Raw genomic sequence first — 19,819 nt, 5'->3', positions numbered from 1 at the left:
CGTGCCTTCATGCAGTGTTAGCGATCTAAAGTCCAACGACACTCCTTTGCATTTTTCTCTACAATGTACACCACCACCACTTGTTTTTTACAATATTCACGTGGATATTGTAGGCCCTGTAGTAACACCTCACTGAGCCATATATGTGCTTACGTACACTGAACGGTTCACGAATTGGCCTGACGCCTGAACTATCTCAGATATCAGCGCGACGACCATTGCGAAGACCCTCACCGACGGCTGGATATCGCGCTTCGGTGTCCCATCATTCATTTCTACCGACCGAGATGCACACATCGAGTCGAAGTCATTTAAAGAACTCGCGACACTCGACGGTACATCTCGCATTCCTACCACAACGTACCATCCCGCTTCCAACGGCGTGGAGGAAAGGTTCCATCGAAGATTGAAGGTAGCGCTAAAATCGCGGGACTCTAACAGGTGTAGCACACTACTTATCATCGTGCTACTACGCCGGTGCCGACGCAGCGCTCGTCTCCTCACTAATTGAACACAAACGCCAACCAAGTGCTGACGCAGAGGAGTTCTTCTCATTGAATGGACATGAGCGCAAGCCAAACGCTGAGGCAGAGGTAGTCTCCTTAATTATTGAACAGGAGGACCTGCTAAATGCTAACCCGGAATTCTCCTCACTTATTGTACACGACCGCCAGCCGAACGCTGACGCAGAGTTTTTCTACTCTCTGGCTACACAAGTGCCAGCTGAAGTGTGACGGGAGCAAGTGTTCTCACTTATTGGAGACGAGTTTCAATCAACCGCCTGACACTGAACTAGTCTCCTCACTCACTAAACACAGTTGCCATCCAAATGCAGACGCAGATTTCTTCTCCTCGCTGACTGGACACGAGTTCCAGCCAAACGCTGACGCTGAGCTATTCTCTTCACTTATTAGATACGCGTTCTAACCAAACGGCCTTGGAGGATTACGGAATATCAATGACATGGTGCACTTGGCCTCAAAACTGGAGGATACTTAATTTCCTCTTCAGAAAAAAACTCCATCACACTAATATACGGTAGAAAAAAATGCTTGGTTGCGTTCCATAGTCTTTTTCGTCAAAATCCTAAGTATTTACATTTAACTAAGGAATCTCATAAAGCTAACCCATACTGTTTGCGTACTCGGGTTGTGTAGAATACACCGAAAGTCGGAGCAACTCCTGTACTGAAAGAAATTCATACTTGCTGCCTGTTAGAATAAAGTTTGCATATACTGTACAAACGTCGATGCAAAAAAAAAATATATATATATATATTTATATATATATATATAGGGTGCTTTTTTTTTTAGCTGCACCAAATTTTCAAAGAAAAGGGAACGTGAGATAAAGTAATTTTGAGCCCTGGGGAAGTGTTAGTGGCCATGGCGGCCCCTAGAAAAAAAGGTGAAATTAGGTAATTAGTTAGCTAATTAACTAAAACGTTTTAATTAACTTTTTAAGTTTTCACTTGAGGGCACATAATGTATTTAGAGGATTGAAGATCCGACACAGTATGGTCTAGCCGTGTCGTCAAATATGTATAAAAAAATTCCTAGCAGGCGCTACGGGGTCGACGAATGTCACTTTGGTAAATGGTGTCAAACCGAAACTAAACAGGAAAGAGTGAGGGTAAAGTTATCGCTCCGTCCTTGCGGGCACGCGATTCGTCATTATCGCGGCCGGCTCGCCTAAGCAAGCGGAACCGGCAGTGATAATGACGAATTGTATGCCCCGAAGGGAGGAGCGATAACTATACCGACGCTCTTTCCTGTTTAGTTTGGGTTGGACGCCATTCACCAAAGTGACTTTTCTCGACCCCGTAGCGCGTACTAGGAATTTTTTTATCCATATTTGACGACACGGCTAGACCATAATGTGTCCGATCTTCAATCCTCTAAATGCATTATGTGCCCTCAAGTGAAAAATTAACAAGTTAATTAAAACATTTTAGTTAATTAGCTAACTAATTACATAATTTCACCTTCTTTCTAGGGGCCGCCATGGCCACTAACACTTCCCCAGGGCTCAAATTACTCTATCTCACGTTCCCTTTTCTTTGAAAATTTGGTGCAGCTAAAAAGAACACCCTATATATATATATATATATATATATATATATTGTATTACAGATAGTTATATGGTTCTAAAACACCTATAAAATAGTGTAATATGGTTTGGAAACAATAGAAATTCTTCGTTTTTCTGAAAGATATGTAAACAAATAGCAGCTGGGTCATTCCAAATCAAATGTCCCAGACGTTGCGCTAGACCATTTCCGATTTTTATTGGAAACTTTAGGGCTCTTTACCCCAAAGTCCTTAACATTTTCCTAAAATGCACTCGTCGATTTTTTTTATTTCTTTTTTTTTTTTTATGGCGTGAGCGTGGTTTGATTTTCTAAGATGGGCGTCAGAGTAGTCGTCAATCAATAATTTAGTAAAAATATGATTTCCTTCAAAACGTTTCATAATTTGTTTTATAAAATTTAGCGACTTTTATCTTGCTATGTTCCGATTATTATGCGATCTTTGTTGTTAAAATATGTTGTTCTGAATTCAACGAAATACCCAACAATTAACACTTAATTATTTTTTTAAGTTTTATTATTTCCACCGCTTTTCACCACCACGCTGCGTCTTCGCGTCGACAGTCTGTGCCGGGTTATGAAAAAAAAATAATTTACCCGCCTGGTCCACCCGGAAACCTCACTTCGCAGCGGCCGACCATTCCCTGAAGTGTCTTTCGATAAAAACTTTGCGTTCGCTAAAACGTCATTCACCCAACTGAGCTCCACCCCATGTCAGGTGGCGTGTTGTGCGGTGACGAGGGGCCAAGACACAATCCCAGGTTACAACGTGGAAGCTCAAATTCGATATTTTGGTTTCCAGATTTAGTCAAAAATTTGTTGAATTAAACTTCCAGAAATGAAACACAACAAAGTCCTCCTTTAAAGCCGCTATGTTTCGTATCTTTTCTTGGACCTCCTGAGGGTAGAATAATCGGCTTATCGGCAAAATGGCCTTTTTTTTTTTAAATTGACAATTTTTGTGTCAGAATTATTTTGTTCTGCCGCTTCAAACATTTCTCATTTGTAATACATCTACAGTGCTCCCAACAAGGAATTTTTACTTGCCAGTCGCAAAGCGATAATAAAATACCAATTTAAGAAATGTTCTAATTCCTGTGCATTTTTATTAAAAAAACAACCTGAACAATAAGAGTGGCATTATCATCCCAACATAGCAAGTGAAAAGTCGTTCGAATTTCACAAAAAGAAATCAAAATGCGGATCGAAGAAAATCAATTTTTTCTTTAATTAATAATCAATGCCTAGATTTACGCTCATTTTAAAAATTCAAACCACGCTCAAGTCATATAAAAAAATAAAACAAAATTGAGCGAAAGCTTAAAAATAAATAAATAAAAAGCCTTTTTGTTTTAATTTGTAAGTGGTCGAGCGCAACATCTGGGACGTTTGTGGTGAAATGATCCAGCACAGAACACCTAAAAAAACGGAAGCTGACTAAAAAAAAACACCAAAAAAAGAAGACATTTCATAAACCTATTTAGTAATAGCAACGATTTTTTTTCTTTAAAACGATTATACGATTTAACACAATTTAGTAGGCGATATTTTTCTAAATATATTATTTACATATAAACGTCCTGATTGCATATAAAAACTTAAATTCCTTGTGAAATATTGAATTTGCTATCTTCTACTGTTGTCGTTTTGGCACTTCTAGACAGATCCTTTCGTTATGCTTGCATTCAGTTCAAATCATTAAAAGTGGAAACAATAACGAAAACTTGCATTACATATTTAGATTATTTAAACACCGTAATTGAAGTTGATGCAAGAATATTTTTGCTGCTTATCTATATTAGACTGACAACAGACTCCATCGCAGTCTGTTGTACATATCTGTAAACAAACAATCGTACCCGCTACGCCGTTTTAGCATGCCACACATGATCCTACCAATAACGTCCGCATTCTACTTTCAGTCTGGCATATCTACAGGTGTGCTAGAATTTTCGCGCCGCAAGAAACATATGCCCAGAACGGAAAACAATTTATTATTTGTTTTGGCAATATTCTAAGACCGGTCGTCATATATTCGCCATTGTACTTCGTTTTACGTAGCATGAAACCACTTGTACATTCTTATATGAGAGTTGATCAACTGCCATTTGATGGAGCTAACCCATTGAAACAGCTCTTGAAACGTTCTGTTTATTCTTTGATCGAAACTTTCAACTTATACGCCTGTTTTGAGGATATCAAATAGGTTTGAAAAACTCTACGTGGATCGTGTGAGACAAGTTACTTGCACACGCAACGAAGTGTTCCGAATAAGTTTGATTTCACTCTTTTCCCACTACGAAAAGTATAAAATATATTTAAAAAAATGAACCAATGGTGTTAACATTTCGTTATCATTTACTTTTAAACACCTGTACAGTAAAATAGTCTGCCACAGATGATATAAAAACAATGATGCCTTGCTCAGTCATTTCTTAGCGGACTTGTACAGTTGGGGACAAAAGTCCCCAGGGCGTGCGAGCTGTGACTTAAACGCATTGCTCTGCCATCTGCGGGCGCGTCGCCTGGCTTCGAAATCACAGAAAAGCGCATGAGCGCCCTACCGTGCCTGCCAACATGTGCGCTTTCCCGCTCTTCTGTGGCGCGGCGCCTAACTCGGAATCGGGCGCGTGGTACCGCCTCGGAGATAGCGCTTACTGACATGGCACCTATAAAGCAAAAAGTCACGGCAGCTCACCTGAGCGATAAGCTGAACTGGTTATAAAGCAAGCTGCGCTGACACGGCGAAATGCGGCGCAACGCCGCAGGCGGTATCTCCAGCCTCGGAATGTGTAGCAGACGCTCATCAGCCGCCAGCGCTTTCTCTGGGGCGGTACCATGCGTCCAATTCCGAGTTAGGCGCTGTGCTGCAGAAGGGCGGGAAAATACAGATGTTTGCAGGCAGAGTAGGACGCGCAGGCGCTTTGTGTGATCTCGAAACCAGGCGACCCGCCGGCAGATGGCAGAGAAATGCGTTTCAGCCACAGCTTGCACGTCCTGGGGACTTTTGTCCCCGACTGTACATTCACTTAACAGTAGCAAGACTAAAACTGCATATCACTATTCAGTAAGACATCGTGTGATTATTTGCTTATTTGCTACGCTTTTTTTTGTGAGTTCCAAAGATATAAATAAGAACGCAAAAAAAACATGGTTATTGTGGTGAACTGGTATCACAACCTTGAGTGTATATTTACAGGGTGTACCTTTTTAAACTTTCAGATTTGTTAAAAACAAAACAAAAAAAAAACATGAAAGCTACACTAATGCACTTTCTGCTGCTGAGTTTAGGGCCAAGAGGACATACTTATAGGGAAATAATCGCAACTATTAGTTGGCTAATTATGTAAAATTTGATAATTCACTTTTTACTTTGTGCAAAAAACATTTAATTCCAATCAGAAACTTGCTGAGCATCATCGAAAACCACTAAATCAACTCTTTTTAGAAGTATAAATTGCCGGGGCAGCATTTTACGGCGTTCTGATAAAACGCACCACTTGGACGTGCTTCTAAATTTCGATTTCTTATCACAGCGCATCTTTGCGCCCGTGGTCCTGCTCCCCGGCGGTCGCGGCGCGAAGCCACCTGCTCGTCTCCCTCGTAGAATGGAGGGAAGTAGGGCGCACGTGTGTTGCACGTCTCAGCCACTGGGGAGCAGGACCGCAGAAGCGTAGGTGCGCTCCAATACGAAAGCGAAATCTAGAAACACGTTCAAATGGAGCGTTTTTACAGAACGCCGTAAAATGCTGCCCCGACACTTTATCCTTCTAAAGAGTTGATTTAGTGGTTTTCGATGATGCTCAGCAAGTTTCTAAATGAAACTCTATGTATATAATTATAACGTTAAGTAAAAATTTGACTTAATTAACCGGCTAATAGTTGCAACTATCTACCAATGTTATGTCCCTCTGGCCGTACAACTCACCTGCACAAACCGCATAAGTGCAGCTTTTGCGGCTTTTAGAGCGCAGCTCTTAGGGGCCCGTTTCCGGCTTGAGCGGCGTCGCCGTCGCCGTCGGCGTAACCGCGCGGTGCATTATGGGAAATGTCCCATAATGCACCGCGCGAGCCCCCCACCGTGGTCACGTGACTTCGGCACGTGACCACCCCCCCCCCGAGGTCACGTGACCCCGCCGATGTCGCGTGAGCCCCGATGACGTCATCGTCACTGATGACGTCACCGGCATACACATCGTCATCGTCATCATCACTGATGACGTCATCATCACTGATGACGTCATTAGTGACGTCACTGATGACGTCACCGGCATCCACATCGTCATCATCACTGATGACGTCACCGGCATCCGCATCGTCATCGTCATCATCACTGATGACGTTACCGACATCCGCATCGTCATCGTCATCATCACTGATGACGTCATCAGTGACGTCACTGATGTCGTCACCGGCATCCGCGTCGTCATCGTCATCATCACTGACGACGTCATCAGTGACGTCACAAATGACGACATCGGTATCCGCATCGTCATCGTCACTGATGACGTCATCAATGACGTCAGTGATGACATCTTCGGCATTGGGGGGACACGTGACCCCCCAAGGTCACGTGACCCCCTCTGGTTAGTTGAACCCCCCCAGTACCCTTCCCTCCTCCTCCTCAAGAGCTGCGCTCTTGAGCGGCTTTCACTTTTTTATTAAACAGATCTGAAAAAATAAAAAACACCACGCTAAATATGTGTGTGTGTGTGTGCGTGCGCTTGTGTGTGTGTGCGCTTGTGTGTGTGCGCGCGCGCGCGTGTGTGTGTGTGTGCGTGCGTGCGTCAGTGTGTGCGTGTGTGTGTGTGCGTGCGTCAGTGTGTGTGTGTGTTTGTGTGTTTTATAAAAAGTGGACGCCACTCGGAACGCCGTCCAATACATACATGAGTCAACTTTAAGCAATCCTATTCTGAGCTCACTAACGCGGCCGCAGGTACGCACAGTCATTTCCTTATCACCGATTGTCCATGTTCCTTCTCAGGGTGTAGTTAGATGCATGCAGTTTTCAAAATACACTGTTGTGCGTGTTTTCCCATTCATTTTATTAGTTCATTGGCTAAATGCTGCATGTCAACTCTAAGTGCAGCTGTTATAACAACTCTAAAGGCCTGTTCACTCATGCAGCGGAGCGCCGCAGGCACAGCGCTGACCTCGCGCTAAGCGCGTGCCGACAGAAGCGTTCACCAGCTTTGTATCGCACCGTGAAAACTGTTGCTCACGGCAGACGATAAGTAGCTGACGGCACGTGAGCAGCGCTACATCAGCGCTTCGCTGCATGTGAGAACCGGCCTTAAGACTGCCAGACTAGAATCATTCTAGCGCTGAAGACAGACATCAGGAAAAGCAACTTCACTTCTTCGGAGATTCTTTCTAGCCGTTATATAGATCACCGGCGTGACTATATTATACTTGCGGAATGTGAGATACTGTGCTAAAGAAGGCATGCAGTACCACCTTGTTTTTAATTAACATAGTTCTTTCGCACCCTCGAAGGTCGTGATAAGCTTTTCTAATAACTGAACGAACGTCAGCCATTTGGGACAGCCTGGATGTAGGCCAAAGTTTTTGTCGTTTACCTCTGACGGTAGTAAAAAAAAAACTGGTTTATCATTTGTCACTTTCGATTTCACCAGAGAGTTTTGGCGAGTTGTTTCGACACGAACGATTTGTCCTCAAACGCTCCGCCAACGCCACTGGGCATGCGCGCGTGAATAATTGGGTTCTTCGGAATGTGTTTCCCGTTCGTTTCTCCCACTCCGGACGCCCCAGTCGTCACTGCAATGCAGCCACTACCGTTGACGACTCGGGGAAAATTCAAGATAGCAGTCGGTACGGCGACTGACTCCACCGGCCCAGCCGAGCGCTAGGTGTAAGCCAGCAGGAGGCGACTTGCAATCCCGCTACAATATGCCTAATTTGAGAGGTCTCAGCAAATCATTCTGAGGACTGCTCACATTGGTGAGCAATGGTGAATGATGTGAACTACATAGTTGTGTAAAGCTTACTGATCCGGACTAACTAGTTGCTGTGGAGACCTTAAAAAGTTGAACTGATTTAGTCAGCCGGCAGAAACCGTAAACAAACGTTCAGGTTCAGGACGAAGACACATCGCCTATATTTACGTTCCTTCAGGTACTTATAATTCTAGCTATCTAGCATGGGAGCTCTCGAAATTTCGACGGGTAAAGGTTGCTCCGGCCGTCTTGTTTGACCAAGTTGTACGCTTCGAAACGCGAGAGACGAATTTGCACGCTGCAGGACGTTTTAGACATTCAATAGAATATAGCGCTGCCGGTCAAACGCAATCATCACCATTGCTTACATTGTTGCGTCAGTTTATGGCTCACAAAAACAAGTTAAGTTACACGTACGGTTTTACGGAACAGATCAGCTGCACCGTTCCAGATTTCGCAGCCACTTGGTCCAGATTTAGAGCGCTCAGAAAGCTCCCCTTACGGAGCGCGCATCTTCATTGGCAGATGCGGCTCAAGTTTGTCATCTTCCGTTCGCAGGTTTGTGGCAGCGCAAGCTCCGTGGAGCGCTTCCGACCGCACTGCCGCCACTCCGTCAAGTTCGGGGGTCTTCTCCGGAAGTCGACAAGAGCGTATCACTGCGGATGCGAATCCCGGACCCAGCATGTCCGGTCTCGTCCAGTCGGTCCGTTATTTACTTGGATGGTGACGGGCAGTGTGTGCGGTGCGTGCATTGCATCCCGTACGCGGTTGCCTCGCGTGGTTCAGGCGGTGCAGAGGCGAAACTAGAGCGTGGCCAATCGTAGCCGCTGTCATTCGCGATCCGGAGAGGAAGAACGAGAAAGAGCACGAACAGAAATTCCGAAAAAGAAAGCAGACGCAAGGTTTCGCGATATACCAGCGATCTGAGCTCCGCCGCTGGCAGTCACGGCGTTCACTTGCCGCACTCTAAGGAAAAAAGGAGGAGAAAGGTAGCAACAGCGACTCTTCCTCCTTGTTGCGGACAAGTTGCCCAGAGAAGGGAGGAACGGAAGTTCAGATGAAAGGAGGAGGCCGAGTTGCTCCTTGTTCAGTTGGCACAGGGGTAAAACATCGCGTTACTCACCAAGTGGTCAAAGGTTCGATCCCCAGAGGAGCAGGGTTTTTTTTTTCTTTTTTTTTCGTAAAGTTTTTTTTTTTTAATTTTTATTTACCAAAACACACATTAACAAACCCAGACCGATGAAAGAAAAATTAATGTCCTTATTATTCACCTAGACGTTTTCCTCCTTCTCCAGGTAGACGGGAGAAAGCTTTCGCCCTCCCGACTCATCTTTCGGTTTCGTTTTTCGAGCACATCGCGCACGTTGTTTAATAAATTAATGTCTAGTTGATTGAGCTTCAGAGGCAGCGAAGGCCACCTGTAATCCCGTCTTCTAGTTCAAACGTGCAAAACATTTCGGTTGCGTTGTCGTTTTTATCACTAATTTTATCAAACGAGCTAACGAAGCCGGCCGCTAGAAACAGTGAAGTTCCGGAGCAGTGCCAGCAGCGCTACATACATCGGATAAGACGGCCGTCTGCGATTTGCGGGACACACGCGGAACTACAGTAGCGAAACCAAGAGGAACTGTGTCGACGTTTTCGACGTTATGGAAATCGCAGGAACTGCGTCCAAGGCAGGCAGGTTTTCCTGCCGGCTGCCTGGGTGCCTTCCGTGCTGAGTTCGGTTCTGTTGTCCCGTGCCGAGTGCCAACCGGCGTTCAACGTGATTCTGTATTTCTGCGTGTCAGCAACATCGTCAACGTGGTTCTGTATTTCTGCGTGTCAGCGACATTGTAATGGCAGTGTTGTGGGTTGTGAACAGAAGACTGGAATTATCGCCGATGTGACTGTGTGTTCGCGTATCAGTGGTCTAACAACAAGATGAGATGACGTAAACTGTCGGGCATTGATACCGCCGGTCGGGCCGTGATCGGAGGGGGCAGGGTGTCGCAGGATCACATTCTGCTTTACATTAAAGAGTTTAAAACCACTTGAGGGATTAGGTGCAGTCGATCGACGTGGGGATGGTCATGTTGGAACGCTGGTCTGATCGGTAAGCTCCTATCGTACAGTGGCCAAAGTGGCTGTCGGTCTCCGAGAGCGATTGCGCTCTGGAGAAAAGACTGAACAGTACAAAATTATGACGGAAAGTGCGTATATTTACAATGGAAGTTTAGCATAAAAAAAAAATCGGGGAAAATCGAAAAAAAAAAAAACAACGCTATCCTTTTTTTTACTGTTTTAACATATTATGGTTCCTGTAGAAACTGCCCTCAAGTGGCGCGCTGGGATGAGCGCTAGTAGTTTTCGAGCTCGCAACGGCGTAGCTCCGTACACTTAACACCTGCCGCAAGTCGCGGCTTTGACTGCATTCAAGTTGATCGAAAAGCGATTTCTCTGCCCGTGAAGCATCACTTCCAGCTGGGTGAATATCCGCTCTACAAAGATTAATTCAAGACGGCAATTGCAGCCGTGCGCGAAAAGCACAAATAGAAAAACAAACACTACAATAGGAATACTGGCTACGAAGGGCCGTGCGGAAAAACAAACTCTTGGCTTGGAACCACATTGGAGCGGCTCGATTTGTTGATTTTCAAATAATTACGGCATGATCGAGCGTTTTCTTTTTAATAAGAGATTCATCCCCTGAGCCATTAAAAATAGTCTCAGATGTATGACATTGTTGGAAAAAAATGAACATGTTCGGAATATTTTTTATTGCTTAGGGAGTCATCGAAAAATTCCGTACGTTCAAAACGACCAGTATAAAAGACGGAAACGCAGGACTCGGGAGTAGTGATCGGGGTAGTGTGCTGTTGTATTAAAAAAAAAAAAAAAAAAAAAAAAAAAAAAGTGTGCTGTTGTATTAATGTTTGTATGTGCGATGCATGCGTATGCGCTCAATATATGTTCACCAGATGTTTGTAGTGTGCGTAACGTGTCTACATGTGTTAAAGGTTCCCGAAGATATGCAAACGCAATTGTGGCGTAAAAAAATAAAAATATATATATATATATTTTTTTTTTTTTGTAAAACATGAATTAGGCGGTACCTAGCGCCACCTAGCTAGCTATTTGCAATTACTCTGCTTGACCCTGCCATCTGGTGGCAAGCGATTTAACATCCTTTTACGGTACGCGGCTACGCCATAATTTCGTGTTACCGTGCTGAGGTAAGCCAAGAGGTTGCTTCGGATTTTCTTTTTCTTGAGAGCCGCTTTTGGTTTTGCGGGCGAATGATTTTCACTCCTCCGTGATGTGCGGTTGACCGAACGTTTAACGAAGGAATTGTGGCTCGAAGAATAGCAAAGGTAAGACGTAAAGTGCGCGAACTGGGCGCCGGTTGTCTCCGTTGACCTTCGCAGTGCTGACGATGAGACTGAGTGACTGCATGCTTTCGAAACGTAAGTTTCTTTACCTGCAGGGGTAATGAAACTTCGGAAATAAATACAGTTCACGGAAAGCTCGTGTTACGTTTTTATTTCCTGCTCCTCTCGCTTCGTGCAATAGACTTAGTGTTCTCGTTAAGCCTTACCGAGCTCGATTTGCTCGATTCGTGGCCGCCATAATGAGATGCAGTCTACGGAGGAACTTTTGCTCCCCTGCTTAAGGGACGAAAGTTTCCCCCTTTCTGAAGGAACATATGTGTCAAAAGCGTTTCTCCCTTTAGGGAGGGCTATCCTGACCCTTTTTTCTAAGAGTCCGTTCTGGGGCGGCGAACGCGTATCTATTCCTCTCTGTTTGTGACACGGGACCTGTGGTTCGGCGCTCGACCTGTGTCGGGCCTTTCTTCTGCTGCTGGACAGCAACAGTTTTCATTGGTCTTCGAAGATTTCATTCAGCTCATCAAGCTTGAGCTGAGGAAAGTTCAAGCAGTGGCAATTTTGAACGAGAGAACGTTTCCGGCGGATCGCTCCAGAGAAAGCCTCCCCATATTCCACTCGTCGATTTGGAGAAGGTGCCACGAACCGGTTTTTCGCCTCCCTCGCCACTTTAGGAAACAGATCCCGATCTCTTAGTGGAACTCACCATTAGTCTTCTATATCCCCGAGTACTCCACTTTCTTTGCTGCTCTCCTCGCCCTCGTCACTGATGCCCTCGAGTACGTCTTCCTTCCGTTCAGAGACGCCATCACCTTCGCTTTCGGAGGCTGTAACACTCTTTTCCGAAAATTCGCCATCGCTCCTAAAGGGTTGCTGAACCGAAATTCGGATTCCACAAAATAAGGCCGCAAAAGCATTGGACTGGACGCTACAAACTCTAAAACATCACTCATGTGATGTTTTAATGTGATGTTATGTCAATGTCATGTGATGTTATGTCATGTGATGTTATGTCAATATGTCAAACGTGTGACCGTATTGCTTAAAAAAAAAAAAAAAAAAAAAAAACGGCTGGATCAAGCGAGGAATTTGACATCACGATCCTCCTGGATCAATTGAGAATGAGGGAAGCAGACTTGTTTTTCATCTCGTTCGGTTCATCTGCTCGAGGCAAGCTCGAGGAGACAAAAGAAAGAGGAGAAGGAATGAGAATCGCGCCGTGACATGCGTCGTCGGCGTCATCGACCTTGTTCAATCGAGCACTTTTCCAAAAATATGGAGAAACGTTAGAGATATCGCCGAAGGAGTGATGTTTTGGGGTTTCGCTGAGTTCCACCTATCGCTCCAGCCTTGTTCTGTGGGCTCCCAAGTTTGGTTCAGCATCCCAATAATAGGATGTCGCAGTAATATTTTAACTTAGAATCAAGATATTTACAAATCTAGATGGCGCCACCGCTCTCGCTCGGCAAAATTCGCTTTGAAAGTCAATGCAATGTGACATGCCATTTTCCGCTTTCGCCGAGACGTTTTTTGGATGAAAGAACCTCAATTTAACTTACGCTTGGGTTTCTATTCTGATGATGTGTCGGCGCGCTGTGCTTGGAGAAAGCTTTGAATGGGAATTCAGAAGAAGTGAGGACGGTGTGTGCATTTTATGTTTCGGATTCCTCACGAGACACCAGCATCACTTCTTTACGAATGAAAGCTAACCTTGATCTGCTCTCATCTAGAAGAAAATTATCACGCCTGTCTCTTTTTCACAGGATTTACTATCACAACCATTGCATCAGAACTTCACTATTATATCCAGAAACTCGCATATTTCCTCGCATTCATAACGTCTGTTAAGTTCACCCAATTTTCGCCTCGTCAGTTTCGTTTCTTAACTCCACCTTGCCATTAACAATAACAGACTGGAGCAGTCTGCCTAACAGCATCGTGACCCAGACAGATCATAACATATTCATATCCCAACTGACCATGCATCTACAGTTGGACTAATAGCAAAGTCATTTCGTGTTTATAGAAATGTTTTATTTGTGCATTTTTCTTTTTAATCAGCTGTTTTTCCTTATAGATGTTTTGAGTGTTTATTTTTTGTGCGTCCTTGTTGTTTTATATAACAATTTTCTCCAGCATGTAACCGACTTTTTGTTTGTTTCTTTATATAATGTTTTCTTTTTTCAGCGAGTACCCCCCCCCCCCATTATTTAATGCCCGTAAAGGCCCTCAAGGTTTAATAAATGATGATGATGATGACCTTAATAGGCTCTCAAGGTGGATGTGCACTCGGCGGCAATAGACCGATCTCACCAGCCAGTTTGACTACGCCACCGCTGCCGCAATGCATCGAAAGAACTTCAGTCTTTTTGCACCTGCGACAACGTCGCTGGGGCTCTGCGCGTGTGGAGCATGAGGCGGCACGAGCCGTCTTGTGCACTGCTGCCTGCCTCCTGCGAACTAAAGTTATGGCGGCGTCACGCATGCACTGGACGTTTGGTGAGATCGGTCTATAGCTTGCTTCCTTGTAACAGAAAGCTATCTCCGAGCTGATCCCCGTTCAGTAAAGATCGTCAGGGTCGCAAAATCCGATCCACACAAAGATTCTCTCTGTTATCACATTGCCGCAAAGCTTCTTTTTCTCACAAACCCGCAGATACTTTTATCTTCGTGGCGTTTTTCATTCAAGCGGCGAGAAATCCCTGCGGTTCCCCAGGCGCCGAACAAGAGCAGCACGAGAGAGCGCGCTGAGACGACCGTGGTTCATACGTGTGATGTCACAAGAAAGATTATCAGCTGCGACCAACATTTCTGATGGTCCCTAAAAAGCACGGCGAGGGCTTGAATAATTGCATTCTAAGATCAACACGGTCAAAGTTCACACTCTGATATCGTTCTTATATTCGCCAATGATGCAGAATTTACAGAAAATCTTCCCTGCCGTTCCTTTCATCTCTCACGGCCATCAACGTGTAGCTCGACGTGGCTATGCCAGAACCGGCTTAGAAGCATTGTCCGCTTTTGGGCAAATTTCGCCCCTCGGTAGTAATCCCCTTATCGGCGAAATAACATCATTTTATTGCTTTTTTATGTAGTGATTATAATGCCAGGTAGGCTACCATAGGCGTCGGTGTGGTTGGCTTTCACAGATTAGCCGAACTGCGATTAATTGCGTTTTTATTAACGGAAATAAGAGTAATGTCCGGTTGTGAATATCGACTGTGATGTTTTAAGAACGCGATGATTCCAAGCTTCGATCATACACAATCAAAGTGGCCACCGTCGATTCGAACACGCACCATCGAATTTGTCGTTCACAAGTGATATTCCTGACCCTGACATCAAGGGTAGAAACTAAAAAAGCACGTGGCCGAACGCGCCTCCAAACAACGAGCCCTGGCACGAGCCTCTCGCTTGAAAGCCGTTGAAGCAGGGGGGAGGCGATCACCCATGCTCCAGACCATAGCCTCATAACATAGTGCACATTTCAGAAAGGTATAGTAAAAAAATTCCATGGAAGCGATATTCTTTTTCTTTACTATTATCAGCCCTCCCCCCTCCCCTGTCTCACGAACATTTTCTAATCAGTGTGTATGTCTGCGCCTCTGTTAGTCGTACCCCTTTTTAATATAATAATAAAATCAATAAACACATTGTTCCACCAGCGCTCCGCTTAGTAAAATCAGTGCTTTGGTAACGCGCTTAGCATAATTTTGCAGTTCTATGTGTGCGTTTTGATAATACCAGCTTTATGCTGCTTTTTCCGGCAACACAATGTATCTCTCAAGAGCCAATTTTTACGTTTAGTAATTGGAGGAACGGAATGGGGAATGGAACGATTTAGCCATTCTAAAAGTGGGAATGGTCCCCGAGTCCCCATTCCTAGGATTTGAAAGGAATGGAAATATCGGAGTCTCTAATTCCTCGGAATGGAGTTGGGATGGAGTGGAGGATGCCCATTCGGCAACACTGATACCCGATAACCATTCCAACCAGAGCGTGACGTTCTGACGTCCGAGGGCTCTCGTCTCCTTCTCTCCCTCAGTTTCTCGTCGCATCCCATCAAATAGAATACGCGATGCGGCCGGTGCACTGTTGAGGCAGAAGTGGGTGGTGCGAGGCGCCTGACGTAGATCACGACAGGTGTCGACACCTGCGCATGTACTTTAGTGTTTTTCGAGTGCGCAGTGAAATGCGTGAGAATCCAAACTGTTTCCGTGCCGCTTGGTAGCTCGGGTTGTGAACTTTTGAAGAATGAAGCGGTGCTCCAAAAGGGCAGCTCACAGTGAGAGCTTGTTTCTTCAGGGCGTTTGTCTTGTCATTTCAAACTCCTATGACAGATATCTCTCCTAATTTTGCCTCGTAAAACGCCGAAACTAGACGCTGACTTCTAACCCTTCATTCCCGTGTAGTCTATTCGGCAGCCAGACGCGTAGCAGCTGCTTGGCATCGGCCTCCCGGACGCCATGTTGACGTTACAATTTCACAGCCATCATTTGCATCATCCTATAGCATCAAAAATAAAAAAATATTAAACTCAATACGCAGTACAATTCAGCACACGGAGCTCGCAAATTTTTGCCTGTTCGCAGACGCAACCGACGTGCAAGCTAAACGGAACAAAAATAACAGTGTTGCGAACGGTTGCGAACATCTAACGTAATCTCGACTCTTAACCAAACCTGGTCAACTCCAGCAACTTGCGACATTTATAACGGCTGCAGTGCCGTGCGCGCTGTCTACACGCGAATGGTCTCGTGCGTTCGCATCCTGAGCGGCGCCCGTGAGAACGCTACTTCGTGTTCCATAGACTGTAGCGGAACGACGAGTTCCAGCCACCTAATGGCGACCGCGTCACGTGATTGCAACATGGCAGCCTTCATGCGACGGAGAGTGAAACGGTGTATATGTTGATGCAGGAGAAAGGTATAAGACGCGGAGAGTTCTAAAACTAATTTATTTTTAATATAATTCCTATAGTCTGTTGCATATTACGAAAATCCGTACAAGCTCCTCCCGCAAAGGATTCCACTCTTTTCACATCAGCGGAGCGAACAATGGAGAGGGAGCTAGTAGAGTTGCGTCCTCTCGAGTATTTGGAGTGCAAAAGTTTAAAGAGTGGAGGACCTTCTTATATTTATTTGCCTCGCTCTTTATTATCTACAAGAGACCGTAATGTTATAGATCAAATAGAAAGGCATAAATTCAGACAAAACTAAGCAGTTTATAGAAATATATTTGGGTGGTTTCATCTCCAATTGGGCAGGCTAAAAGTGTATAATTTTTAATTTTGACGAAAAAATATATGTTTTGGGGGCATTTCTCAGATGAAGAAGAGCGCAAACCGCATGCTCCCCAGATTTTTTGTTCTTGAGTCACGAAGCGTAAAAGCCGCACTGGCAGAAACTAGTATTTTTACTTGCCGTCGCAAGTCGCGTTTTTGACACCCTCTGCTGGCGCTACTGTTTTTCTTCCACCATCCTAACTTTTCCCCCTCATTTAATAAGCACCATAAAATACCTCAATGCATTGAAATATTTTTAGGAATTTTATTGTTTACAGAAAGAAATGTCAAGCTCGTTTTTTAGGTCAATTTTCGGTCAAATTTGACAGGTCCTTACTTTGTCTGTACTTAAGGTAAATGTTCTTCCTTTAGCTCTACAGAAAGCCCAAAGCAAGATGATTATAGATAAGGCGGTAAGTTGGGCTAGTTGGTTTAACATCGTCAAACGTGAAAACAGCGTAATTATAAGATGATTATAGATATTATAATTAAACCATCAGATACGTTCGTCGTAGCTGATAATCTTTATCGTGACCTTACACGTATGAACCACGGTCTTCTCCGCGCGCTCTCTCGTGCTGCTCTTGTTCGGCGCCTGGGCAACCGTAGGGATTTCTCGCCGGTTGAATGAAAAACGTCACGAAGATAAACAGATCTCCGGATTTGTGAGAAAACGAATACTAATTTTGCGACCCTGACGCTCTTTACTGAACGGGGCTCAGCTTGGAGGCAGCTTTCTTTTACTACGAAGCAAGCTATTGCAACCGAGTGCACTTCCAACTCGAGCGCCGACTGAGGCCAAGCATAGCGCGCCGACACACCACGAAAATAGAAACCGAAGCGCAGGTTAAATTCGGGTTATTTCATCCAAAGGAGGTCCTGGCGAAAGCGCAAAATGGCATGCCACATTGCATTGGCTGTTAAAGCGAATTTCGCCGAGCGAGAGCGGTGGGCCATCTAGATTCGTAAATACCTTGGTTCTAAGTTAAAGTATTACTGTGATATCCTCTTGTAGAGCTGCTGAACCAAATTTGAGAGCCCACGCAACAAGGCTGGAGCGATAGGTGGAACTCAGCAAAACCCCAAAACATCACTCCTCCGGCGATATCTCTAACGGTTGTCCATATTTTTGGAAAAGTGCTCGATCGAACAAGGTCGATGACGCCGACGAGGCCTGTCACCGCGCGATTCTCATTCCTTCTCCTCTTTCTTTTGTCTCCTCGAGCTTGCCTCGAGCATGTGAACCGAAGCGAGGAGAAAAACAAGGCTGCTTCCCCTCATTCTCAATTGATGCAGGAGGACCGTGATGTCAAATTCCTCGCCTGATCGCGCCTTTAATTTTTATTTTTCAAACAATACGGCCACACGTCTGACACATGAGTGATGAGTGATGTTGTAGTGTTTGTGGCGTCCCGTTCAACGCTTGTGCCACCTAATTTTGCGAAATACAAATTTCGCTTCAGCATCCCTTTAATCAGCAACCGCGAATCTTGGGAAAGCAGCTTTGCAGCCTCCGAAAGTGAGGATAATGATCTGTCTGAAAGCAAGGACAACTTATTCGCGGTACCGGTGACGGGTGGGAGGAGAACAGCAAAGAAAGTGGAGTACTTGAAGAAATAGAAGTTCCATTGAGAGATCCTAATAGGTTTCCAGAATCCTCGAAGGAGGCGAAAGACCAACCACTGGCACCCGCTCCAAATCGCCGAGTGCACGATGGGGCAGTTTTTCTGCAGCGATACGCCGCAGATGGTTCTCATTCCAAATGGTCACTGGTTGAACTTTCCTGAGCTCAAAGTTGACAAGCTGAATGAAATCTCAGACGACCAATCAATACTGTTGCTGTCCACCAGCAGAATAAATTCCCGACCAAGCTCGAGCACCGAACCACGGATCTCATGTAACAAACAGAGTGGAAAAGATACGCGTTCCCCGCCCCAGAACGGCGGGTGCGCTCAGTGATTGTGAGCGGCGGAGCTCAGATCGCTGGTAAGACATTAAAAAAAAAACATGCATATGTAGCAAACCATCACTTTCACAATCGTTTCCTAGCCAGATCTTGCTTGGCTAAGCAAGAAGACACCGGTGGCACGCAGTGCACAGAGGTGAATAATTAGTTACTGGGAAATGAACACGCCAAACCTTGCGTCTGCTTTCTTCTCCAGATATTCTGTTCGTACTCTTTCTCGTTCTTCCTGTGGGGATCGCGTATGTAAGCGCTTACGATTGGCTACGCTCCAGTCCCGCCTTGGCACCTCCTGAAGCATGCGAGGTAACAGCGTACGGAACGCAATGCACGCACAGCATACACTGCCCGTCACCACCCGCATAAACAACCGACCGACTGGACCAGTTCGGACATGCTCCGCCCGCGACGCGCATGCGCAGTGAGATGCTGCTGTCGACTTCCGGGGAGACCTTCTGAAGTTGGCGGAGCGGTTGCAGTGTGATCGGAAGCGCTTCACGGTGCTTGCGCTAACGACCTGCGAACGGAAGATGAACAACTTGAGCCTGATCTGCCAGTGGAGGATGCGCGTTCCAAAAGGAGAGCTTTTGGAGCGCTCCAAATCTAAAGCACATGGTTCCAAAATGGTTAATGGTGCAGCTGCTCTGTCTCGTAAAACTCCACGTGTAACTTAACTTGTTTTATTGAACCATAAAATGGCGTAACAATGTAAACGATGATGATGATCGCGTTTGACCAGCAGCGATATCGTCTATTGAAAATCTGAAACGTCCTGCAGCGTGCAAATTCGTTTCTCGCGCTTCGCATCGTACAACTGATGTAAAAAAAACGGCCAAAGGAATCTCCCGGCCAAAATTTCGAGAGCTCCTAAGCTAGATAGAATTAAGAGTGTCTGAAGGACCGTAAATATAGATGAATTGTCTCCGTCTTGAACCTGAACGATCGTTTACGTTGTGCGTCGTTAAGCCAAATCAGTTCGTCATTTTACGGTCACCATAACAATTAGTTAGTCCGAATCACTAATATTTACACAGCATTCACGACTGCTTACCAATGTGAGCAGTCGTCGAAGCGAAATGGTTAGACCTCTCAAATGAAGAAAATTGTAGCAGGATGGCAAGTCGCCTCCTGCTGTCCTACCTAGCGCTCGGCTGGGTCGGC

This window comes from Ixodes scapularis, unplaced genomic scaffold, assembly GCF_016920785.2.
Source record: "Ixodes scapularis isolate PalLabHiFi unplaced genomic scaffold, ASM1692078v2 PGA_scaffold1__304_contigs__length_218370807, whole genome shotgun sequence".
Lineage (NCBI taxonomy): Eukaryota > Metazoa > Arthropoda > Arachnida > Ixodida > Ixodidae > Ixodes > Ixodes scapularis.
This window is presented reverse-complemented; position numbering follows the sequence as displayed.